We start from the raw sequence: 27,695 nt of genomic DNA on the forward strand, positions 1-27,695 counted from the left end.
CCAGACAGCAACATCTGCAAGCATTAGATCATCTGACAATATTGACACCGAAGTCCGTTTACAAAAGGGAAGCAAATTTTACAGCAAATGTGGTCCATTGCACCCACTGTGAAGCTGTTCTGAGTTCCATAGACTATGCAAGGCATGCAGTACAAAAGGACACTAAATGGGTTCATTTATGCAAAACATTTGAATCCCAAGATGCAGCCAAGTGCCACAGAAAGGCATAACCAGACAGATGGCAGGTATAACAATGAAGAAACATCAGCAAGAAATATCGCAGACTCCTCCCTAAATGTAAGCTGATACACAAAGTTCTCAGCATTACCGACCCGAATCAAGTCTCAGAGTGAACACCTTCCAACTACGAGCAGTATAGCTTCCCAAATTGTAAATATAACACATCGTCTAAATGAAGTCAATCAATTCAAAACATTTGCCATAATCTACTTAATTTGCCTGAAGAATAGAAGCCAAATGCTGTGGATGCTGAAGATCGGAAATAAAAACTGCAAGAGACGTTGAGACGTAATAGATCTCATAACATCAATGAGTAAAGAAGGAGAGTTAATGTATCTTTCATGATAATGCCACCTTGCTAGTGGCTGCTTTCAGCATTTCATCTTTATTTCTCATCTAAGGAATCTTGCTTTCCATGACTGATAAAGCCTTCAAATGTGTCAGACCCATTTGCTGCACTTCTGTCCTTACCCCTCCCCCTTCTTCCCAGAAAAACAATTGGATTCCCCAAGGGTCTAGGCCCGAAATGTCAGCTTTTGTGATCCTAAGATGCTGCTTGGCCTACTGTGTTCATCCAGCTCCACACTTTGTTATCTTGGATTCTCCTTGGACTTACTATTCCTGCTGTTATTAGACTGCTGAATGGATCTCTCTAATTTCAAATCTAATGTTGATCTTATTTTGTGCACCTTATGTGTAGCTGTAACCTGCGTGCCTCATGTTATCTAAGCATCCAATGATCTGTATGTCCTTGTTTATTATGGTCTACCTGTACCACTTGCAAAACATAACTTTTCACTATACTTAGGTATATGAGACAACAATAAATTAGACCCAATTCCTACCTACTCCACTAAAATCCATATTCGAAGGATCATCTTCAGCTGTTTCTGAAAACTCTAGAAGGATGCCACCAGCAAACAATCATTCCATCCCCTCTACTGTCAGCATTCTGCAGGAACTGTTACCTCCATGACATTTCCACACCTCTGTCACTTCCAACAACTCTTCACCACATCACCTTTTTCGTGTAATCTCATAAGGCGTCTCTTTATCTCCTCCCACTTTGTTTTCCAAAACCTCAAACACACCTTACAGCTGAAGCAGCACTTTACTTGGACTTGTTTCAGTCTAGTCTACCGTATTCGCTAATCAAAACGTGGTCTCCTCCACATTGGCAAGATTAAATGCAGACTCAGAGACTGTTTTGCAGAATACCCCTGCTCTATCCACAAGGAGAACCCTACCCTCCAGTCTCTTCCCATTTCAATTTTCCATATTGCAGTAACATTTTTGTCGTAGGGCTGCAAAGTCAAACAGAAGCCAAAGAAACAAACGCTCAATTTCCCTTTTGGTAATTTACACCCTTGAAGAATCAACATAGTATTCCACAACTTCAGACCATTAACTCAGTGATAATGGGAACTGCAGATGCTGGAGAACCGAAGATAACAAAGTGTGAAGCTGGATGAACATAGCAGGCCAAGCAGCACCTTAGGAGCACAAAAGCTGACGTTTCGGGCCTAGACTCTTCATCAGAGAGGGGGATGGGCAGAGGGTTCTGAAATAAATAGGGAGAGAGGGTGAGGCCATCCGAAGATGGATAGAGGAGAAGATAGGTGGAGAGGAGAGTATAGGTGGGGAGGTAGGGAGGGGATAGGTCAGTCAGGGGAGTACGGACAGATCAAGGAGGCGGGATGAGGTTAATAGGCAGGAAATGGAGGTGTGGCTTGAGGTGGGAGGAGGGGATAGGTGAGAGGAAGAACAGGTTATGGAGGCGGGGATGAGCTGGGCTGGTTTTGGGATGCAGTGGGGGGAGGGGATGAGCTGGGCTGGTTTTGGGATGCAGTGGGGGAAGGGGAGATTTTGAAGCTTGTGAAGTCAACATTGATACCATTGGACTGCAAGTGGAATATGAGTTGCTGTTCCTGCAACCTTCGGGTGGCATCATTATGGCACTGCATGAGGCCCAAGATGGACATGTTGTCTGGGGAATGGGAGGGTGAGTTAAAATGGTTCGCGACTGGGAGGTGCAGTTGTTTATTGCGAACCGAGCAGAGGTGTTCTGCAAAGCGGTACCCAAGCCTCCGCTTGTTTTCCCCAATGTAGAGGAAGCCACACCGGGTACAATGGATACAGTATACCACATTGGCAGATGTGCAGGTGAGCATCTGCTTGATATGGAAATTCATCTTGGAGCCTGGGATGGGGGTGAGGAAGGAGCTGTGGGGGCAAGTGTAACACTTCCTGTGGTTGCAGGAGAAGGTGCTGGGAGTGGTGGAGTTGGAGGGGAGTGTGGAGCAGACAAGGGAGTCCCGGAGGGAGTGATCTCTCCGGAAGGCAGACAAAGGTGGGGATGGAAAAATGTCTTGCGTGGTGGGGTCGAATTGTAGATGGGTGAAGTGTCGGAGGATAATGCATTGTATCCAGAGGTTGGTGGGGTGGTATGTGAGGACGAGGGGGATTCTGTTAGGGCGGTTATTGCGGGTGCGGGATGTGAGGGATGTGTTGCGGGAAATGTGGGAGACATGGTCAAGGGTGTTCTCAACCACTGTGGGGGTGAAGTTGCGGTCCTTGAAGAACGCTGAAATCTGGGATGTGCAGGAGTGGAATGCTTCATCCTGGGAGCAGATGCGGCAGAGGCAAAGGAATTGGGAATAGGGGATGGAATTTTTGCAGGAGGGTGGGTGGGAGGAGGTGTATTCTAGGTAGCTGTGGGAGTCGGTAGGCTTGAAATGGACATCAGTTTCTAGCTGGTTGCCTGAGATGGAGACAGAGAGGTCCAGGAAGGTGAGGGATGTGTTGGAGATGGCCCAGGTGAACTTGAGGTTGGGATGGAAGGTGTTGGTGAAGTGGATGAACTGTTTGAGCTCCTCTTGGGAGCAAGAGGAGGCACCGATACAGTCATCAATGTAACAGAGGAAGAGGTGGGGTTTGGGGCCAGTGTAGGTGCGGAAGAGGGACTGTTCCACGTAACCTACGAAGAGTCAGGCATAGCTGGGGCCCATGCTGGTACCCATGGCCACCCCCTTTGTCTGTAGGAAGTGGGAGGAATCGAAAGAGAAGCTGTTGAGGTTGAGGACGAGTTCGACCATTAACTCTGTGTTCCATTTGTTTAATTCCACATTACTCCACAGTCCCTGGCTTGCATTGAGTTCATCTTTACAAGTGACCTATTTTTCTGCCATTAACATCATCATTAATGAGATGTCTGAACCTCTCCCTAAAAAGATGTCCACATAAAACTACAACACTACAGGAGTTGGATTCTCAAGTTTACAGAAACTAAATTCTTCTTCAAACTGGATGCCAAACATGAATATCAGTTGATACAAGTAGCCAGGAAATCCCGGGATGTCACTATCTTCACAACGCCATTTGAAAGATTACACAGTGTGAAGCTAGAGGAACACGGCAGGCCAAACTGCATCAGAGGAGCAGGAAACTTGACATTTCAGGTCGGGAACCTTCTTCAGAAATGGGCTTTGCAGTGGTGTTATAAGTCACTCAGAGTTGGTAGGAACAGCTGATGTTGGAGTCAGAGATAACTCATTATGGAGCTGGAGGAACACAGCAAACCAGGCAGCATCAGGGCAGCTGTAAAGTTGATGTTTTGGGTCGAGACCCTTCGAAATGTGAACCTTCCTGTTCCTCTGATGCCTGGCCTACTGTGTCCCTCCAGCCCCACACTGTGTTATCTCTGACCCCAGCATCAGCAGTTCTGAGTATCTCTGATCGAGCCAGTTGAAAGATATTGCTGCCAGAGTCTACCTTTTGGTTTAATGATCATCAGGGGATCTGTTCCAGCAACATATGGGCTGAATTACAGAAAGTGTAGTTAGATATAAATGTATTCCCAATAATATTGCAACTAAATAACAAATCCAAAGTAGAGCGCAATTAGAATCTTAGCTAACTGATAGCAGTTTCTCACCAGGAAGGACTCATTTTCAACAGCAAGAAGTCCATGGGGAACGTACGTCAGATGAGTTATTTTGGCTCTGTATTTTCAGGTTGTGAAATCTATCTATATCAAGTAAAACTGAAGCTGAAATACAAAATACCTACCCCACAACACACTGAAGATCTACAGATATGCCTTGGTTTCTTCAAAGGCTTGGCACTGCACACTCTAAACATTTCCATCAATGAATATCATTGAGAGAGTTCCTAAAGAAAGACATAATTTATGTATGGGAGGAGGACAACCAAAAGATGTTTGAGTCTCTCAAACAAGCCTCCTCAGCAGAAAATTGCACCTTGTAATACCACAGCCCTAAAAAGAAGACAATCCTAAAAGTTTATGTTTTACAGAAAGGGCTAGGTGTATGCATTATGCAAGAAGGTAAATGGAAATCTAACAAAAATTCAATCCAATTATTCTAACCAAGAGCATGAGACACTTTTCTGATGTTTATACTGGGGAGAAACTGACCTGGTAATACCACCGAATATCAAGGGAAGATTATTTAATTCTCTCTCGATGGAAATGAATATTGTCTGACACTTCTGTGGTGCAAATTCTACTTACCATTTATCAAGTCAATCCAAATCTTGCTGCTTCAGAGGATTAAGCAATCAAAATTCTAGTAATAATCAGTGAATATTTCTATTTTTGGCCTTATGATGGAGGGAAGGTTATTAATGAAGCAACTGAAGGGTCTAGGCCCGAAACGTCAGCTTTTGTGCCCCTAAGATGCTGCTTGGCCTGCTGTGTTCATCCAGCTCCACACTTTGTTATCTATGAAGGTGGTTGCGCTTGGAATATTACCCCAGGAACTCTTACTGCAATGTCCTGGTTGCTGTTCTTCTTATATCACACTGGAAACTGTTTTCAAAAGTGCTTTATTAGTTATATGATGTTTTGATGCTTCCAAATATTATGATATGTACTTTATAAATCCGAGTCTTCTTTTTCTGTCTTTTATTGCATACTTCTGAATTGAAAGTAATTCCTTTGATTCCTAGATGTGACATGGTATGATATGTGGTGCTGTGATAATTGTCTAAGCTCCATAACATAAGGATGAGATGTGGGGTGCATAGTACTAAGAATGCGTTGAACCTTAATTAAAGCACCTTATCTACAGATGTACATTATAATCACTAAACAAGTTGGATATACTACAGCATTGATCCCTCAGCATGTTATGCTTATAAGATGGAGACTGAGGACTTTACAGATATTTTCTAATCATCCCATTGAGAGATGTTAATTCACATGTCTGGACAACCCAGGCTGTGAGGATCACTTGCCATGATACAGTGAAGATATAATGAGTGTGCCCCTTAAAGGTATGTTGCACATCTTCTGTGATACATACACAACTATTCCTCTTCTAACAAAATTCACAGAATGCTTCCTTTTCCAGGCAATCAACTGCTGCAATTTCCAAAATTGTATTTCAAAGCCGCAGGTATCTGTGACTGTATTAACAGCTCGTTAACTTGGAAGAAAAAACAATCCTTTGCATTTTTTTAGGAGGGATTTCAATACCCATTGCCCCCATTAATCTCTTCTCATGGAGGTCAGCTGCCTTCAATCTGTTGAAACCGCAAGGCTACATCTGGTGCATGTGCAGAGTTTCAAACTGAGACTTTTGTTAGATAAGAGTTCATTCCATTCTGGCAGTATAATTGCATTTAATCTGACACATAGTGAAGCTCTCAGCTACCCATTATTGGCTGATGGGTTCAATTTGTTTTGGCCATTCAAAATTGATGGAAGATCCACACTACTGTTGGGAAATTTGTCGTCTTTTTCAACACATCAAGTTTGTTGTTGTCATCCCAGCTTCAGAAGACAATACAAAATCAACATCACATGGATGTTTACATCAATCCAGATTATTCTCTGAAATGTGTTGTGTTGCTATTGTCAGTGTTTTCCTTTTTGCAAGATATCACCAGCATCACTGTCAGAAATTGTCTCAGTAGACCCTAACAATCCATTTCTCCACAGATTTTACTTGAATTCTCTGAAAGATATGGCTGGCAAAGTTTAATATTCTGATTACATCACTGCAGATCTAAAATAGAACAATGGGATATTTTATGCCATTTTCATACACCCAAGAAAATCCAGCAAAAATTGCCTCAAAATACTGACGATAAATGAAGAAACACATCACTGTTTGAAATAGAAAGAACTATGTGAAAGAAATCTTGCCCACTGCATTACCCTTTCATCCACCATACTGTTAGGAATGGAGATGCTCATTGATGATTTCACAGTGTTCAGCACGATTCATGACTATTCTGATACTAAACCCATGTCCATATGTAATAAGAGATAGTAGGAACTGCAGATGTTGGAGAATCCGAGACAACAAGGTGTAGAGCTGGACGAACACAGCAGGTCAAACAGCATCATAGGAGCAGGAAAGCTGACGTTTCGGGTCTAGACCCAAAACATCACTTTCCTGCTCCTGTGATGCTGCTTGATTTGCTGTGTTCATCCAGCTCTACACCTTGTTGTCTCCATATGTAATAAAACGGCTTCAACATCCAGACTTGAGTTGAAAAATGAAAAATGGCATTTATGGACCAATAATGCCAAGCAATGGCTATGTCCCAGAAAAGAGAATCTAACCATTACCACTTGACATTCAATGCCATTACTATCACTGAATCATTCCACTATCAACATCCTGGGAGTTAGCAGTTAACAGAAATTGAACTGAAAGTGCTATATTATGGCTACAGTGCAGGTAAAAGGCTAAGAAATCTGTGGCAAGTAACTCACTTGTAGCTTCTCCGACTCTTGTCCATCATCTGCAAGACACAAGTCAGGAGTGTGAAGGAACATACCCATTTGCATGGATAGGTGCACCTCTAATAACACTTAAGAAATTTGACACCTCCAAGAGAAAGCAGCCTTCTTGATAGGCACCCTATTCACTGCCTTCAACATTCACCCTCTCCATGTACAATAGCAACAGAGTGTACCATCTACAAGATGCACCGTAGCAACTTACCAAGGCTTCTTCACCAGCACCTTCTATACCCATAACATCTACCACCTTCAAGGACAAGGACTGCAGATACATAGGAACACAACGAATTATAACTTTTCCTCCAAGCCACTCACCATCCTGTCTTGGAAATATTCTTTCAGGATCTTGTGAATCAGGGAGCAGTAAATGTCACTGAGTACAATATGAAATCATTCCCTTGATGAAAATGTGATACAGCCAAATAATCTGCAATCAGACACATATTATAATAACAAGTTGACAAACATGTAGCCTATCATAAACCGTGAAGATTTTCTGCGCTCCGATGTACATTAAAAGGATGGGTGCGGTTGCAAAATATAACCATGAGGTGTTGTGTGCCTGCTTCTTTTCCTGAGGTCATGAGCTTGGAATGGCAGACTTACATAATGAGTCCTCTTTTGATCGTTGACCTTAGCCTACTATATAGGAAAATCCCATTGGGTGGCCAATTCTTTGAAAATAAAGCTAAAATGCCATGTCTTTGAAAAGATGTAAAATGCCAACTCGGTCAATGTCACCCTCAGTTAAACAGGAAGCTGGGATTCTTTTCATTTTCATAAAAGACAAGACAGAGAGATCAGCAGACTGTTGAAGTTTACATTTAACATATTGCAGAGCTGTGGGCCTAAAAGGATTGCCTATTTTAATCCAGATCATTTTTTTCAACTTTTCCTTTTTTCATGGCTATTTGTCGAAAATGGCACTGGATGGAGAAATTGCTGTCAATCATGAACTAGTATCATTTGTAATCTAATAGCCGTTTTAAAGAGAGGTATGGAAATCAGGATCTTTGACACTTGTAATGATAGCAATAATCTATTAGCTTGAAATGATTAATTCTACTCTTTTAACAAAGGCATCAATTTTTAATTTAATTAAATGCTTTCTTTAAATAGCAGGCAAAAGTAATTCCAAGGAACATGCTTCAATATTTCTTATAACACTGCGATATTCATCTTCAAGATAATTATCGAAACCTACTTGTAGGCTCACAAGGCTGGATGTTGTACTTGCCTGCCAAAGGGCTTGAAAGCTGAAAAGCTCATATAACAGTGTGTGACCTTCCCTCCTGCCCTGATCTGTCTCCCATTGTTTAAAAGGAGTTGGAGATGTTGAACAGTCCATTGACCCTATTGAGGCACTTAAGTGGCCTTTATAAAGTTATTATTATTTGTTCCTAGTATGTGTATGTCCTTGTCTTCATGGTCCATCTATATTTGCTCTTGGGAAGGTGGTGGTGGGCTGCTTTCTTGACCTGCTGCAGGCTTTGGGGTGTAGTGACGCCCACAGTGCTGTAGGGAAGACAATCCCGGGATTTTGACCCAGTTACAGTGAAGGGACAGTGATGTAGTTCCAATTCAGGATGATGTGTGTGTGAGAGGGAATATGCAGATACAGGAGTTTCCACGGTTCTGCTGCCCTTTTAAGTGATAGGGGTCATGTGTTGGAAGATACGGTCAAAGCAAGTGTGGCTGCAGCACATGTAGCATTCTTTTCCTCTTTAAGGTCTATGACAGGCTGTGATTGAGATCGGAGCCCCATTGTTAAAAGGCAGCAGGAAAGGGCTCCAGGAAAGGGATGGACGAATGCTGTCTGTACTTGATGGGTCACACCTTGATTGTTCAAGACAGAAATACAGGGAAACTGTCTGAGGCAGCGAGGAAAAGAGGGAGAATTGATTGAAGGTAAATTGTTGGACATGCCTCCATAGATGGGTTTAGCAGAACAGGTCCTGGGAGTCAGTGAAGTGTCCCTTGTTTCACATTTACAGTACTCTAAGTTGTATTTATTAGTATTCTGACTCTGTTTTATCCCGGACAGCTTCCTTACTCTCCCTTTTGGTTGCTTTTTCATGATGTACCTATCATGGTTTTCAGGTGGTTCTCTCTAAATGGCTGTCCTCAGCCAACTGTTATAATGACTAACTGGCTTTCAATATTGAGTTTGATAAATCATTGTTCCTAAAATCAAAGCCAATTATGTTGGAATTCCTTGTGGCATCCTTCCTAGATCCTGTTCAACAATGCAAAAACTTTGAGTTTTCACACCTCCAGGACAGTCCTGTAATTCTTGAATTATTTAATGATCTTTCATAATTGACTCTTAAGTTAAGTTCTGAGGAAGGATCACCGGACCCAAAGCATTAACTTTGTTTTCTCCTTCACAGATGCTTCAGACTTGCTGAGCTTTACCAGCAACTTTGTTTTTGTTCTTAAGTTAGCACAGTTGGATCATCTGCAAACAAATCCACAACAAAACTCATGTGATTTCCTGGATCCACTTTGTAAGACTCCTTGTGTCTATTTTAATAGATTTGCTTTATTTTCAAAATATACCATATTAAAATTACATATTCATGACATAAATTAAAGGAAAGAGTATAAACTTTCCTGATATTGTATTGTAGAGCCAGTTTTGAAGTCATGTCACCTTATTTGAGCTTCCTCATGAGGAAATCTTTCTATATAATCTATGAAATCCTTTAATTATCATAAAATTTTTCACACAGAGGAAGGTTTGCAGATGGAATGAACTTTCTGAGGAAGTGGTGGATGCACTCAGAAATCAGACAACATCAGGTGATCGTCCAACAGGTTTATTTGACTACAGTCTCGTGTTGTGTGATTTCTGACCTTGTCCACTCCAGTCCAACACAGGCACCTCCACATCATGGTGAGTGCAAGCACAGTTACAACATTTAAAAGATACTTAGTGATAATGGGAACTGCAGATGCTGGAGAATCCAAGATAATAAAATGTGAGGCTGGATGAACACAGCAGGCCCAGCAGCATGCCAGGAGCACAAAAGCTGACATTGCGGGCCTAGACCCTTCATCAGAGAGGGGGATGGGGTGAGGATTCTGGAATAAATAGGGAGAGAGGGGGAGGCGGTCCGAAGATGGAGAGAAAAGAAGATAGGTGGAGAGGAGAGTATAGGTGGGGAGGTAGGGAGGGGATAGGTCAGTCCAGGGAAGACGGACAGGTCAAGGAGGTGGGGTGAGGTTAGTAGGTAGGAGATGGAGGTGCGGCTTGGGGTGGGAGGAAGGGATGGGTGAGAGGAAGAACAGGTTCGGGAACCAACCTGCCTCTGCCTTCCAACCCCACCACACCCGGCACCTTCCCCTGCAACCGCAGGAAATGCTACACTTGCCCCCACACCTCCTCCCTCACCCCTATCCCAGGCCCCAAGATGACTTTCCACATTAAGCAGAGGCTCACCTGCACATCTGCCAATGTGGTATACTGCATCCACTGTACCCGGTGTGGCTTCCTCTACATTGGAGAAACCAAGCGGAGGCTTGGGGACCGCTTTGCAGAACACCTCCGCTCGGTTCGCAATAAACAACTGCACCTCCCAGTTGCAAACCATTTCCACTCCCCCTCCCATTCTTTAGATGACATGTCCATCATGGGCCTCCTGCAGTGCCACAATGATGCCACCCGAAGGTTGCAGGAACAGCAACTCATATTCCGCTTGGGAACCCTGCAGCCCAATGGTGTCAGTGTGGACTTCACCAGCTTCAAAATCTCCCCTTCCCCCACCGCATCCCAAAACCAGCCCAGTTCGTCCCCTTCACCCACTGCACCACACAACCACCCCAGCTCTTCCCCTCCACCCACTGCATCCCAAAACCAGTCCAACCTGTCTCTGCCTCCCTAACCTGTTCTTCCTCTCACCCATCACTTCCTCCCACCCCAAGCCGCACCTCCATCTCCTACCTACTAACCTCATCCCACCTCCTTGACCTGTCCATCTTCCCTGGACTGACCTATCCCCTCCCTACCTCGCCACCTATACTCTCCTCTCCACCTATCTTCTTTTCTCTCCATCTTCAGTCCGCCTCCCCCTCTCTCCCTATTTATTCCAGAATCCTCACCCCATCCCCCTCTCTGATGAAGGGTCTAGGCCCGAAATGTCAGCTTTTGTGCTCCTGGCATGCTGCTGGGCCTGCTGTGTTCATCCAACCTCATATTTTATAATAAAAGATACTTAGGTAAGTTCAGGAATAGGGAAGCTTTGTAGGGATACCAGCCTGGAGCAAACATGTCGGACTAGCTTAGTGTAGGAATATGTGCAGCATGCACCAGTTGGACCAAAATATCTGTTTCTGTGCTGTGTGACTCAATGACTTCAATTTGATTATTTGCCAATGTTCTAGATTGAATGGTATACAATAAAACCAATACTTCTTTGCCAGTTCTACAGCTAAAGGGAGGCCCAATTTACAATATCTTATCTCCACCACAGATAGGGAAAAGAGGCAGGTCCTGAATCCACCCCAGAAAGCTAGAACAGTATTGAATCCTGGGCTGTAGGCATCAAAACGATCCACACCAATCATGCAGCCAACTGAATGAGTCAGCTCACCAAGGGGGTGTGTTACAGTGGCAGCATGCACTTTCACATGCCTCATGTAGTCTACACCTACAGACAGTGATGGTAGAGCCTCCAATTTCACATGACTGAGCGAAACTGACTCATGTCTGCATGTGTTGGTTGAGTTAGAGATTGATGCTAAGCTGTTTGCTTGCATGATGAACACGGTTTCCTTGTGACCGTTTCATTATTTCTCGAATGAATGTTGCCCCTTTTACATAACAATCAGTTATCAGTGTGATTTGTTTCTAAGGCTATTTTAACATTTATTCTTTTTCTTATAGACATAGATATGGATAAAACCATTAATCCTATTAATAGAGGTCATTTACTGTCATGTGTGTCTGGATTAGTTCCTGTTGACTGTTTTATTTTCTGGGTGGAGTGCACTTCTTTATGCTTTGTTGTGAACTTGTTAATCATCATTTGTGTTGAATAGGGCTGCTCTCATTTCTTTCTTTTAGGCAGTGACATTTAATATCCTTTGTGCCAGCTGCTACTTGAACAAAATTGATTTGAAATGCTGTTTACAGTTAACATTTATTTTTGAGCCTTTAAAAGTAGAGATTGTTCATAGATAACATCATGTGGAGCTGGAGGAACACAGCAGGCCAGGCTGCATCAGGGAAGCAGGAAAGCTGACGTTTTGGGTTGAGACCCCTCTTCAGAAAGGATTTTGAATGATCCTGACCCGAAACATCAACTTTCCTACTCCTCTGATGCTGGCTGGCCTGTTGTGTCCCTCCAGCTCCACACTGTGTTATTGCTGACTCCAACATCTGCAGTTCTCGCTGTCTCTAGGGATTGTTCATAGTTGTGCCTACGGGTTCTTGAAATTGTTAATACATTAAACCTCACAGTGGTGCTGTGCCCTGGTGCTGGAACTGGACAGATTTAAACTCAAAGACTTGAATAATAGCTTTCCATATGGTAGGTTACTAATCGTGGATGAGCTATCATGGAGAGATAGTGGAAACAATGAAGTAGAAGTCTTTTTTGCAGCCTTGTAGTTATTGATAGAGATTTTTTTTAAAAACTCGTATTTATACAGCATCTTAGTAAATATCCCATGGGAGCAAAACCACAAAAATCAACACTAGCCAAAGAAAGAACTAGTATGTATGATGAAAAGTTTGGCCAAGGAGGTAATCAGAGTCCAAAAGGTGAAAACAGTGGAGAGGCAAAATGGTTTAGAAAGGAAATATCAGAGCTTAGGGTCGAGGCTGTTAAGGTAAAAGTGTCAAAAGTAGTTTGGAATGTTTAACAGGTCAGAGTTGGACGAACGTAAAGATTCTGGACAGTAATGATACAATGAAAAGACTTGATCATATCGATCAAAACTAATAAATGGCTGAGGATTATTTTTTCATGTAGTACATGTACAAAAGTCTAGATTTAACTAAGATCTGTCACTCTTTTGTTTTATTCATCATGTGATAATGGGCAACATTGGCTGGACTAGTATTTATTTCCCCCTCCCTAATTGGAAAGAGGATAGTTAAGAGTCAACCATATATCTGTGATCTGGAGCTAGATAAGGTAAAGTTGGCAATTTCTTTCCTAAAGGCAATTGTGGAATTTTCCCCCGACGGTCAGCAATAGTTTCATAGTCTTCATTTGACTCTTATTTCTGGAATATTATTGAATTCAAACTCTATCATCTGCCATGGCAGGATTTGAACCCAGGTCCTCAGTACATTACCCAGGTCGCTGGATTAACAGTCTGGCCACAATACCACCAGGCCATCACTTACCCTTTTAAATGGTATCCTGTTTGATAACTGTTGCATTGCTTTGGGAGAACATAATTCTGGTGATGATATTCACCCTTTGATCACTTGCATTATTGTGTCGCCTGCTGTCAGGGATTGTGAGCAAGGAGAAGAAAGTTGTCTTCGGCAGTCGGTAACCATGGCAAGCTGCGCAAAGGGTGACATCAGGATTGTAGAGACCGGGCATTCATGGTTACTTTGTGATTTCTACAACTCAAGGTCAGTTAAGAGTGACAATGATTGAGTCACCTTGCAAATGCACTTCCTTGCTGTTCGTGATCTGCGTATGTATGACCAGATGGAGTATATAGAAATCAAATAACTTATTGCGACTGGATATCCTGTCAGAGGAAGTATAAACAAAAATCAGGCTCTATAAATTACTCTTGGCATAATTTTATTACTGAAAAGATTAAGTTACAGATAAAGCAAAGTATACATCAGAAAAGCAAGTCAAATATGAAGAAATTGAATACCGCACAATGATTTGACAAGACACTATACTTCAAATGAATTATTCATTTGCTGTTAGCACAATGTTTTTATTGAAGACATGGCAATGATTCCAAATGTTTTCAATCAGGACATTTCAGAATTGGCAATTTTTACTCTGGGTGCTGAATAATGTAACTCAAAGTTCTTTTTGAAAACATCTACAAATATTGCCCTCCAAGCTTAGATCCTTAAGATTTCTCTAATGTGTTTAGGTGTCCAGTGTTGTGAGTAGACTTGCTACACAGTGACCTACTTTTTGTCTGTGGATAATCAGAGTCTGGATTGCACCCCCAAAGTTGTGCACCAGCACTCCATGTACTAAGTCGAATTGCCCAAGACATTTGTACAGCCATTACCCTGCATCCAGAACTCTCAATAATGTCTCTATGACAGATGGTGGTGTTTCCAGGTATCTGCTGCCCTTGTCCTTCTGGATTTTGTTGTATTTGAAAATAGACTGCCTCAGTATCTGACAAGTTGGAAATGTGCTAGATATGTACAGTTATCTGAGAACTTCCCTATTTCTGACTTTATGTTGGAGGGAAGGTCATTGATGAAGCAACTGAAGGCCCAGGACACTGCTGTGAACAACTCCTGCAGAGATGTCTTAGAGGTGAAATGACTGACTTTTAACAGCCACAACCATCTTCCTATGTGCCAGGCATGGCTCCAACCAGTGATCAGTCTGCCCTCTGATACCCATTGATTCCAATTTTGCCCCTAGGCTTCTTGATACTATGCTTAGTCAAATACAATCAGGTGAGGGCCGTCGGTCTCAACTTATCACTCAAGTTTAAATTTAGGGGTTTTTTTTACTGCAGAGAGGAGGCAGATTTTGCTCGGGAGAACAACTTGTGTGATTTTTTCTCTCTCTCTCTCCGTCTGTCTCTCTCGCTCTCTCTCAGCATCTGTGTCTCTGTAACCTGTTTCCAAGTTCCCCCTATTCATTTACGTAAGAACCAATCAGCTTTACTTATTAGCAACTCATTGGCTTGTGATCATCTGCACATTGCAGGAAGATATAGCCACAAAAAAACAGAGATCACAATGGTATTGAATTCCTTGAACAGTGTAAAATTATGCAGCCATCCTGGTAAGTGCCTGTATTTTAAAAATAGCTCTTTCTCATTGCTGTTCAGTTTCAAAAGACACAAAAATAAAAAGTCACAGTTCTTGCACTAAAGTATGTTCTATTGTTATCCAGAAAAAGGTATATTTGTATTTAATCTTCAGAATAAATGAATTGCTAAAGATCTCTGTTTATGTCCTTACTTGTGGCTAGCCTTGGTGTGAGTCACACTGATGTGCAGTCAGTAATCAAGCTCTTGAACATTGATGGAGCTTTCAAGCCTCCGAATACCTGATAACTACATTTCTAGTTCTTGGCCCTACTGTCTGTTTTTGTTGTTGTAATAGCTATTCACTTCAATAATGTTTAGCACAGCTGCTAGTAAGATTTGGCAATGTGCACTGTACATGAAGTAGAAGCATTAGTGTGATTTAAATTGCCCTTCCCTGGCTCAAACAGCTCTAAGGGAAAATAAGTTTTCCCATTTACATAGCAGTAGTCACAATCTGAAGATCTCCAAATCTATAATATAGCTACAGTTTTAATGTACAAAAAACAACAGTCAATTTGTGCACAACATGACCCCACAACTAACAATGATGTTTGATTGATAGTTTTTTTTTAGAACATCAGGAAGGGCAACGTCATCCTGCCCCTCAAGCCTCCTCACCATTCAGGAAGATCATGGCCACTACTCTGCCTCAGCTTTTCTTTTGTCTATCAATACCTTTAATATTCAAGTATCCGTTGTTGTCCACTGCACTGCTCTGAAGTGATGTTGTGAGAGCCTTAACACAGATGCAACCTCACTTTAACACTTTGTTGGAACCTTTAACAGTGCAGAATTACCTCAGCACTTCACTGGTATGTCAACCTACAATCTGAGCTCAAATCCCTGCAGTGGAAGGTGAACACACATGCATCCAGCTCAAAGGGGAGGAAATTACCTCTGAAGCAAATTCTAATGTTATGCACTTGGTATGATTAGATGGGGAAAAAGTAATCATTCCTTTTTTAAAAATCTCTCAATGCCAATAAAAAATTTTAATTATTTTTAAATGTTCAATGGTATTGTGCTTCAATGAAAAAGTTTGTTATTGCAGAACAAATTCCATTTTTTTGAGGAAAAGAAAAAATGATTTTATTACTTCAAAGCCTGAGAAAAAAATAAAATATGGTGTCAAACACTCAACACAAGTATGAAGCTTTCATGCAAATGAATGTCTAGGACTAAAAGGAACATCAAAATTTTAAAAGTCCTAGAGTCTCTTAGGCTTCTCATTTAATTTGGGGCATTGTACCAGTAGACACAAACCCAACTGACAATGCTAAGATGATTATCAGTGTAATTCTTTACACAGTTAACATTATTTTAATATTGGACATTATGTCGTGGGTAGTGCAAGCTATTTGTATACAGTCTTGTATCTTGCTGTTTGCAAACATCCAAAAGGGATTTTTTTTTACAATACATACAAACATGGTTCTGAAATGGACATCAAAGCCATCCTGTGAAAAATGCTACTCTAAGGCTACTGTTTTGATCCTGAATATTGCTGAGTCAACCTCAGGTTACCCTGAAGAGTGAGATCATTCAAAAATTTAAGCAACCAATGAAGCTATATATTTGACACTGCTACAATGCAGTAGCAACTCAAGTGGTGCTTGCCCCTTTTCATCTTGCACTCATCAGGACAATTTGCAAAGAATACCAATGCAAAGGGAAATTTATATTTTATAAGAGCAGAGTACTGATGAGTTGGAAGGTTGACTACGATTAGTAGAAGCATTACCATATAGAATCCAGGCTGTTGACAACAAGATATCCTGCTTATTATACAAACGCAGCATATGAATTTCATGAGTGCATGTGAAGTGAGTTATACAGGTTATACATCCCAATGACTGGTGGATCATATCAAACATACATACCCCTTCAGCTTTTCTTGTTATTCGTTCACAGGATGTGGGTATTGGTGACTAGGCCAGCATTTATTGCCATCCCAAATTGACAACGGGGCAGCGAAGAATACTCTACATTGTTGTTGGTCTGCAATCACATGTAAGGTGACCAGGTAAAGATGATAGATTCTCTTCCTTAAAAGACATCAGTGATCCAGATAGTGTTTTTCTCTAGCAAATAACATTGGTTTCATGGTCATTATTAGAATACTAATTCCAGACTTTTAACTGAATCCAAACTCCACCATCTGCCATGGCACGATTTGAACTTAGGTCCCCAGATCATTACCAGTGCCTAATCTAACAATCTAGTGATTTCACCATTAAGCCATTGGCTCCCCTTCACAATAAGCATAGTACTGACAATAGCCAGCCACCCATGCTGACAATACCCACAAACACTGTGTCTGACCTTAAATACATCTGGACAACATTGGCAAAATAACCATGGGTTGATGAAGAATTATGCTGATGGCCAATCTAGGATTGTCTGTTAGGCTCGCGGTGTAGCCCACTGTGTGCATTGAATGCCACATATACAAATAGACAAGACCTTTTACAGACAGAAAGAATGCATACACAGTTTGTGCTTCTTTCAAATCAATACAATACATGACTGCTATTCTCTGGTTTAATTCACAGGGCAATGACTTGACAAATTGGAGTCAACCTGCCTGGCTTAAAATTTAAACAAGCCTGGCAATTATCTGTCAATCATTATTTAGTCATGGCTACTACATAGCAGTGTTTCTACCAATCAAAGTCAACCTGGAAACTCATTAGCACTTTGCTCGAATACAATATAAATGTGATTTTCCCTTTGCTTTAGTATTTCTTGCAAATTGTCCTGATGGGTGTAAGATGAAAAACTTCGGAAATTGTGTTTGTTTTCTCAGCAATATTGAAATTATTGACAACCAAGCACAGAAAATGTTGCTAATGGCTGGTGTATTGGAATAATTAGTAGTTTGACACATAAACTAATTTGCTAATTATTTGCTTTTCATGTTTCTCAGTAAATTTGTTTTGCTTTCCTAAATATCTAATATTTTGTTTGAACTAGTTAATACAAAAGTCATGGCCTTTCCTAGCTAATAGACTTGTTTTACATAGTGTTGAATTAGTGGTTCCTCAATCTCAGTGTTAGCTGAGTAAACCTCATATTTCCAATGATACATAAACGATTCAGGTCCTTTATATGTAGTGACTATGCTATAGGACTAATATTCCTGAGACCAAAGAGTGCACCTTCAAAGTTCATTGTGGCACTTTGAGAATTTGATTTCAGTTTTAAAAATCTTGCAAATTATAAGTTGGGTTCAGCAAAGTGACCATGAGGCTGTTGGCTTTATAGCTTACTTGGGATCAAGTTTGGTTTTTGCTATACAGTTTACCAGATTGAATGCATTTCTTGTGCAGGAAACAGAAATATATATTGTGCAGAATCTTATAGGACTCTGGCAAGGTGTGCAATAGAATTGGGCTGCATGCGTAATGTTCACTCTATCTTTTATGCTTTTCACAGTGTGGTGAGATTCTTGCTATGCAACAGCAAGTTGGCAATTGTTAGAGATCATTGATCTTTAAATGCCTTTTTAACATCCCAACTCACTTGATTAATATTCAGCTTCCTATTTTACCAAACTTACGAACAAAATTCAATGCCTGGAGATCTCTACAAGCAAGGCACTTAGTGGGTTCTGCTCACCATTTTCTCAGAATGACCCCCATGTTGGACACTGGCATCACCATCTCACGACCTGTTCTGAGGACACCAACAACACACAACTCGTATGTACGGCCATTGGCATCTGACATGTGCCAGCCTCAATTAACTTATGTGACACCTCTCCAATCCATTTACAGGACACTCTGCATTTCTACGCTGCATCTGGGGCTGCACACACAACCATTGTTGTAATGCTGCAGCAAGGACACTGCATGGTCAGAGACATGCACCCAGTTCATGGTGTGAGCCAGGACAGATCTCTGAGCTCTTTGTTTGCTCTCTTAGCACTCACTCTGAATCCTACCTGGATTCTCTCAACACCTTTACCTAACCTTGACTTTTTGTGTTTTGCCCTCTCAACCAGACCCACAATTCTGCTTCCTTATCTTAACACATGCACAAGGACAGGGTCCTTGCTGTGGTTGGTCTCCCAGTCCTCAGCTAAGCAAAGGAGCTAGCCGTCACTCGGGGTTCTGAAGCAGTAACTCATGGGCAGCTTCTGATGCCAGCCTGCTCGTGGTGTTCAGAGTCAAAATTCACTCCTCTTTAGGGATGAGAAGCTGGCTATTGGGCAGTTTGTTACACAACAAGCTATATGAACCTTCTTGATAAATGAAGATATATAGACATACCTGATTGAATAATGGGCTCCTATTGACGTTGACTGATATGTTGACCACAGTGTAATGGAACAGCAATTATCTATTGTCAGAACATCAACAGAAACATGCAGATATCTTCTAGGATTAGTAGATTTGGACCTTACTGACTTTCATTTGCAATATTAAACCAAAGTCCCATTTGCCTTTTTCTGTACTTCAGGTAGATATACAGGCAAACACTTGCCCCTTAACCAACATTGCCAGATAAGACAGAACAGCAACAGGGGAGGTGATGGCCTAGGGGTATTATCACTGGAATGTTAATCCAGAGATCCCGGTAATGTCCTGGGGACCTGGGTTCAAATCCTGCTATGGGAGATGGTGGAATTTGAATTCAATTTTTTAAAAAAATTCTGGAATTTAAAGTCTAATGATGACTATGAATTCATTGCCAATAATTGGGAAAAAACCTATCTGGTTCACTGTAGCCCCTTTAGGGGAGAAAACTGCCACGGCAATGTGGTTGACTGTTGGGTGCCCAGTGGGCAATCAATGATCACAGGTATAGATAGAATGCACAGGCAGAGATTTTTTCCTAGGGGAGAGGTAGTTATTAAGAGGGGACATAGTTTTAAAGTATGTGGAGGTAGATATAGGGGAGACGTCAGAGGTAGGTTCTGCACTCAGAGAGTGGTAGGGGCATGGAATGCATTGCCAGGGAGGGTCGTGGAGTCAGCCTCATTAGGGGTAATTAAGTGACTATTAGATAGGCGTATGGATAATAGTACAACATTATGGGCCAAAGGGTCTGTACTGTGCTATAGTGTTCTATGTTCTAGTGCTGGTGTGAATGAATAAATTAAACAAACACTAACTACAAAAGCTCTCTGTGGGCCTGTTGTGCCAAAGGTGCCTGTTTAAGGATAATTATTAGATTTTAAAATGTAAGTTAATGCATGTGAAGTACTTTGACTCATCTTAAGAACTTGATGAGATTCAGAATAAAGGCAAGATGTCTTTTCACTGGGTGAAAATGAATGTGGAGATGGATATAGTTCAATGGATCAATCAGAACACAGCAATCAGAAAAGTAGCAAGAGAATTTCATTTGAATGAGCAAGGGACATGGAGAGAGAATAATCAAGGAAAAGGTAGGCAACAGTCAAAATAATATGAGTTGCATCAGGAATATATATTATATCCACAGACCCTTGGTCAGCTCTTCATTGTTTTAAGGTCTTGCAGTATTGTGTAAATTAATAGCATGTAATCTAATGGAAGAAGGAGGAGGAAATTTCAACCTGATACATTGTATATCACACTGAACAGTGTGCACTTTTAAAACAATGGGATAAGGAACGACTACAAGATATTTTTATGTATTCATTCATTGAATTGAAGATGAAGCAATCATTCAGCATCATCTCAACACCCTTTCAGAATATATTAGAGGTAAAGTGCGCAATTCACAATGGCCCTTTCATATTTCCACCTGACTAATTCTCACAGAGAAACGCATTTGTTGTGGTACAATAAACCAAGTAGGGAACAAGCTGATATTTGTGACCCTTCGATAAATAATATTCCTTTAGTAAATAATTGGTTCAACCACAATTCCAGATGAAAGGGCTTCTGGAATCCAAATTGGTAGCATAAGGCTTACATCATATCTCACAGTGTGGAAAATGCTAGACTATGGCAGAATCAGTCATACACAAGGATCTTCCCAACAGATGCTTAACTAGAGATTGAATTGTTGGGTGGCTGAAGTCTGTGGCAATTCACTCTTTCTGTAGCTCTATGGGTACACATTGAGGGGGAATGATTTAAATTATGCCATCAAGTGGCAGCTCTTAAAAAGCTCAAGAGCTTTACATTAACAACAACAGGAATGGTCTGGTTTCTATAAACTGGAGCTTCTCAGTGTTTCCTTTATTTATATATTCGATGGACAATGAATGTTTTATAATAAGAATGCTTTTTATGTAAACTTTTAGATTAATTCCATCAGCATGTCATCTTCCACAGCACTTAGTCTGAGCTGATTAATTTGCTGAGGTGAATAACTATGGTCTGCCTGCTTTTCAGTGTTCATATGAGGGTAGAGATTGAAGAGTGAAGCTCAAAATGTGAAAGTTGTGATGTAGCCATTTTGGCACTAGACCAACAATGATCCTTTAGCCATGCTGTTTTATATTGATGTTGATATGAAATGTCCACTTCACTCTCCAGCCATCTTCAATAATAAGGAAAATACCATAACTAACACCAGTTAGCAGACTGAGAAAAATTACTCATTAAATTGGTATATACCTGAGTTGCACATAAGTAGATTCACAAAGAAGATAACTAGCATTAAAAGTACTAAACGTATTACATCAACTGTCCAACAATGGATTTTTTTTTTACAGGTTCATAAGTTTTCAAATAAACCTGGGTGTAGACTTTTGAGTTCTGGGCCTGGGCTTAAATCAGCTACAGAACCCTGCGCAATACAGGGAATTCAGCTGGCAGTATTTCTTTTCCAATTGGTCAGTTAGTGGTCAGAGGACAAATTGGTTCTCCAAAAAAGAACACTGATTAGGTAGTTAAAACTGGAAGGTAGCAGGTTGGGTGGTGGTGGGGAGGTCAGTGGAATCTGTAGCCTTTTTCAGATATAACTGAACAAGAGGAAGCCACCACTTTGAACCTTTTAAAAAGTTTATTTAACAAATGTCTGAACAGCCTATCAGTCATTATGAATCCTCAATGTGGTGGCTTTTAATAGCACTGTACCCAGGCTAGCAAAGAAGAGCAGGAAGATGCCCTAACCCAGTCGGCCACTGGGACACCACCTCCAGGCCTCATCCCTGATGCCTGAGCAAGCACAAGAAGCTGACTGGAAAGTTCCAGTCGGGCTCTGACAATAGACCTTTATAGACATAGAAATATACTTAATTGACACTACCTGATTGTAGGCAGATAGCCCTGTCAACTTCCCTCCTGCTTCTGAGAAAAATGGCCCATAAATGAGATGATGCCAGCTAGCTAACATGATGACTGTTGATGAAATTTGTTTTCCTATATATCCCTGTCAACAGACTGGAATTCTGTCTGACCTGAACAATTCCTAGAACCCTGTGTTATCACTCCAATGTTCAAAGCAAATCATCAGGAATAGCCTCAATGATAAAGTTTCTTAGGAATATAACCCAATGCTATTTCTAAAGATCAATCAGAATGCTCAGACATTAGAAATTTTAAAAAAGTTATCTCAGATTTATTTTTCTTTCAATCAAGAAACATTGTGACTGACTTATTAGTGTAGCACTATGTCACAACAGTTAGCATTGCTACCTCATAGCTCTAGGGGCACAGGTTCAATTTCCACCCTCAGGCAACTGTCTGTGTAGAGTTTGCACTCTCTCCCCTCGTCTCCTTGGGTTTCTGTTGGGTGCTCCGGTTTCCTCCCACAGTCTAGAGCTGTGCAGGATAGGCAGGTTAGCCACATGAAATATGGGTATAGGGTGGGGGATTGGATCTGGGTGGGATGCTGTTTGGAGGGTTGCAGCAGATTCAATGGGACAAATGACCTCTTTTCACACTGTAGGGATTCTATGATGCTTATTGCTGCTGTAAAAACTAGTTAATTACATTTATATTGGAGAGAAATACAGCTGCACGTTGAAAAGAATTCAGAATATTTGTCGCTGCCATTTGGGAAGATTGAAAAGGGAGCAGCTGATTCACCTCATGACCTAATCATAACAAAAAATAGATGAGTAGAGATTATACAAACTCGGCATGCCATTCCTTGGGACATTAAAAGCTATGGGGTGATCTGATTGAGTTTTTTATGCTTTTGAAGGACGTGATGGAGGAGACAGAGAGAAATGTTTTCCGTCAATAGGAGACACTAGGATAAAGGACATAACCTTAAAAATCAGAGCCAAGCTGTACAAGAGAGAAATTAGTAAACATTTCCTTGTACAATGGAAGGTAAAAGTCTGGAATTCACTTCCACACAAAACAGTAATGATAAAAACACTACTGTCTTATCAAACTAATATGTGTTTGGGGGGTAAAGAGAGAGAGAGAGAGAACTGTTGATGGCTTAACCTGAGGGTCACTAGATCTCAGGCAAGGATAGAACTTTGGAAGGACAGTGTTGCATGTTAACCTCAACCTGTGTAGGAATTGAACCCACACTGTTGGTGTCACTAGGCATTGCAAACCAGCAGTCCAGCTAAGTGAGCTAACCAATCCCCAGAAAGTAGTAGATGTTAACTTAATTAAAAATTTAAATGTGCGATGGGTATATTTTTGCTAGTTGAAGGAATATGAAAAAATATGCAGCCAAAGCAGGTGGATTGAATTAAGGTACGGATCACACTTATTGCAGGCAGAACAGGCTCAGGAGCCAAAAGGACCTGTTCCAATATTCGTTTGTTCTAAAGTTCCTTTCTGTTTCTTCCATAGTAGAATGGTAAAAATCACAGGGCACATCAATTTGGCCAACACTGAGCATCTCCTTGTCACTGGTTGCAATCCAGCATTGGTAGCAGCCTGGTGCTCATCTAACTGCTCAAATACAATCATCAGAAGGTTGATGTATTGGGAAGAAAGTCAGATTATGGTGCCAAAAATAATTCTTCCTTTGTTGATCAATAAAAAGAGTAAACTTTGTAATATTAACAGAAGAAAGTAATTACATTTTAATGTATTATTATAAGACAGGCCTGGTAGTTTTAATGAAAATACACAAAGTGAGCATTAGATTTCAAACCTGAGACCTTTTTCTGACATTTGCTTGAAAATGATAGTGTTACATATGAATTATTCTCTGCTAATGAAATGGCTTTATACTGTTCAAACTGCTTTACTTTGTTTTATTCACCTGAAGACCAGCTATTGTGGAACTAGACACTGGATACCTGAGGGATATAGTTACAGGGAATGCTTATCTGTAAAGAATTGAATACAACCAAACATGACTCTAAAGAACTAAACCAAACAATGAGGACAATAGAATCAATGTTGAGGTAGATTGTATTGTAGTCTGTTGCAAATGGACTTGTTGCCTGCTCACTAAATCAACTAGAATTTGAAGACTTACCAAACATGGTCAGATGTCCATTTAGCATGTTGATATTCAGTGATCTTTCATAGTACAGCGTAAATAAATCCATATGATGCCAACAAAAAGTTACAGTGCATGAAATAAGAGAGCTGGAAAGGATCACAATAGCTGAGTCTGTGTATAACTGAAGCACTGATAGGTGTTTCAGCAATGAATGGGCTGTAGCAGTGTGAAATTATCCACAAGGGACAGTGTTTGTATTGGAAAGAATAGTAACTTGGAATATCCGCGTTGGATCAGTTAGAAATGAAGATGTGCTTAATTTTTACTGTCTGAGGTAGAGGCTGAGAAAGAGAATAGAATTTGTGGAAAGTATAAGGTTTTCATGGCAAGGAGCAAAATAACAGCTTAAGTTTTATCTGTGTTTAATTGAGGGAATTATGGCTCACCAAAGATTGGATTTTAGACAAGCAATCTGACAGCACAGAGGCAGTGGAGGTGTCGAGAAATATGATAGAGCTGGAGAACTGAGTTATCACACATGTAGACACTAGTACAATGTATTTGGATGGTACTATTAAGGAGATGGCATGTAAATGAGGAGGGACGAAGAATTCGATGCTTGGGAGACTCTAGAGATAATGAAAAGCCATATTTCTTTACGATTGGATGAATAAGAGTAGAACAAGCACCAGCAGTCCCACTTAGTAGGAAAATAGAGCAGAGCAATTGGAGAAGGTTAGTGCAATCAATCATGACAAAGTCTACAGGGATGTCAAGGAATCCAAGGAAGAAAGACATATTATGGTCATAGATGAAGAGGATGTCATTTGCAATGCTGATTCAAGATATTTCAGTGCTGTGCAAGGCCATAAAATCTTAATTTGAGAGGTACGAACCTGGAGTTCTGGAAAATAATGACTTAGGAAATAATTATTATCACTGAATGCCCCTTTCCAAAGTGTACGAAATTAGCCCTTTTTAATTGAATTGATAACTTTGTGGACGATATTAGATAATTTGATTATGAAAGCTTCTAGATTGCAGAGAAACTCCACAGCTTCACTAATGTTGTTCTGGGAGTGGAACCTACTACTTATCCAATTTGGCCAACATGATGTGTCCAACTTAAAATGTTTTTACGACAATTAAGGGTGAATTACCAATGCTGACTTTCCAATTTTATTAATATTTGTAGGAAAAGAAAATATACCAGCTGAAGATGAACATGTAAGTGTTTACCAGCCAATACCTTCAAAAGTAATAGTTACAAACTGAGATATTAAGCTATTCAATATTTTGCTTTCGGGTATTGATGGGTTTGTACACTTCCAGCAATTTCTGTTTTCCAATTTATGTCATTGGTGGAAAATCCCACAATACATTGCTGGATTGGTGCACACAAAGGAACAATACCACAATATACAAAATAATTTGGAGAAAATAAAACTCTGAGAAATCACAACAGTGAGGTTTAGTAGTTCGTGAGGCAATATTTGAGTCTGGAGATTGAATTTTCTGCTATAGAATTTAATCATAGTTGCAATCATAAGAACAGTGCATTGTCCAGTTGACACTCAATTCACTTGAGGTACAATCTGATGCCTCGTATAATTCAGAGAATATGGGTGATTTTTTGGCAAAATCAGAATCAATCTAAAGGATCAAAATATATTTCACTGTAGCATGAATGGAACTGTGCAAAAGCATATTGACTCACGTTATTCATTTGGGTTTGATGACATGCTTTGATTGGCATGCCTGTGACTGGAGAGTTGGGGGCAGCTCACACAGGCTAAAAAAGGGCAGTCCCACAGCAATGTAATGGGACCTGAAAGGGCAAGAAGTCCTGACTCAGGACCCATTGGCTAATTGGAGGCTGACAGCTCTCCAGTACCAGAAACACAATTAGGGTGGTGCCCACTTCTAGTACCATACTCAGGTCCTGAGGAGTATGCTGTGGTGGACATGTCACAGGGTTTAGGTGCTTTTCCCAGTATGGTGGTGGCATGTAGCAATACAGCGGACATTACATCTATTTCAAAGCCTCAGGTGGCCCACTGATGATCAGTCCATCCAATACCACACCCACACCGGCCAAAAATATGGTGGGAGCAAGTGCAGACGTTATCAATAGTGGAGTTTAAAATCCAACCATGTATGTTAAATTGAGAGAATACTGCATTGTCAGAAATGACATTTTTTAGATATTAAACCAATAGACAGATATAAAAATATCATACATGGCTATTTGAAAGAAGAGCAAGAAGTTATCCCCATAACAAGGCCAATATCTGTCTCAATCAACATCACAGAAAGAATGATTATTCATTGCTGTTTATAGGAGATGGCTGAACACTGTTTCCTTCAAAAATAGTTCAGTCAGGTTTAAATCATTTTGAGAATTTTAGTGGTCATGAAAGGTGTTATATAAATGCAGGAATTTCATTCCTAAGGATTTCAAATTACTGAGCAATTTGAACAAAATGACTTCAAAATAACAAAAGCAGATTACTGTATTGATATTCTGTGGATTCGTTTAGAAGTGTATTACTTAGCATCATGTGAGATTAGCATCTTTACCAAAACATTAATTAGCAGAAGCTATAACTTATGGCTGCCCACTCAGCCACCTCTTATATGAAGTAAACTTTCTTACAGAAATAATAAAAAGGAACACATTGAATTGACATCTAGAGATGTTACCCTGGACGTTAATTTTTTCACAGTAATCAGCCTTGAAGCAAGTCTCATTTTTAACCAATTCAAATAAAGATTAGTAGAAGTTAGTTTTCTTATGTTTGCACAGCAATATACTATTTAGGAAAATGTGATCATGATCTTTGTAAACTTACATACACATACTGGGATTCTGATCTCTTTTATCTAAGAATATCAGTGTAAACTTTTAAGTGGGGATAGAAGGTAGATTTACTATCTTAATTTATAATCTTGATGATTTAACACATTTGATTTGTAGTGCTTTTTCGATTTCAAGAACTTTTTCCAATCAAAAGTTAGTAAAGGTCACCTTGGGCCAGTGCAAACTGTGCTCATCTGTCAAGGTATCTTTTCGTTCCCTAATGAGTGCCTGCAACAAAGGGGTTTTTCTCCCTCCTTTATTTAATCTCAGTCAGTCTATCTGACACGCAGTGGTGTGATGGTTGTCATGGTTACAACTCTGCCAGGTTCTTTATCCAAGCAATTTCTGGACTGCCGAGCTGTATCATTACTTTGTGCATATCAATTGGGAAACCTATATCATTTGATGAAAATTATCCTACGACAAATTGAGCAGTGCTCTATTAAACGTAGCACAATAAATAATCACTGAACAATTCTGGAAGAAACAGAATTATGCTGAAAATGTTGTTGTAATTATCTCTTCTTC

General features: G+C 40.5%; 1 long non-coding RNA gene across 1 annotated transcript in view; it reads left to right on the forward strand.

Moving 5' to 3' along the window:
- Positions 1-27,695, forward strand: part of LOC125461076 (uncharacterized) — a 121,988-nt gene that overhangs the window by 36,951 nt on the left and 57,342 nt on the right. Inside the window, exon 2 of the long non-coding RNA XR_007249383.2 lies at positions 25,503-25,534. This is a non-coding gene — a long non-coding RNA (uncharacterized LOC125461076). The remainder of the gene's footprint in view (positions 1-25,502; positions 25,535-27,695) is intronic.

The sequence above is a fragment of the Stegostoma tigrinum genome, chromosome 18 (assembly GCF_030684315.1).
Source record: "Stegostoma tigrinum isolate sSteTig4 chromosome 18, sSteTig4.hap1, whole genome shotgun sequence".
Classification (NCBI taxonomy): domain Eukaryota; kingdom Metazoa; phylum Chordata; class Chondrichthyes; order Orectolobiformes; family Stegostomatidae; genus Stegostoma; species Stegostoma tigrinum.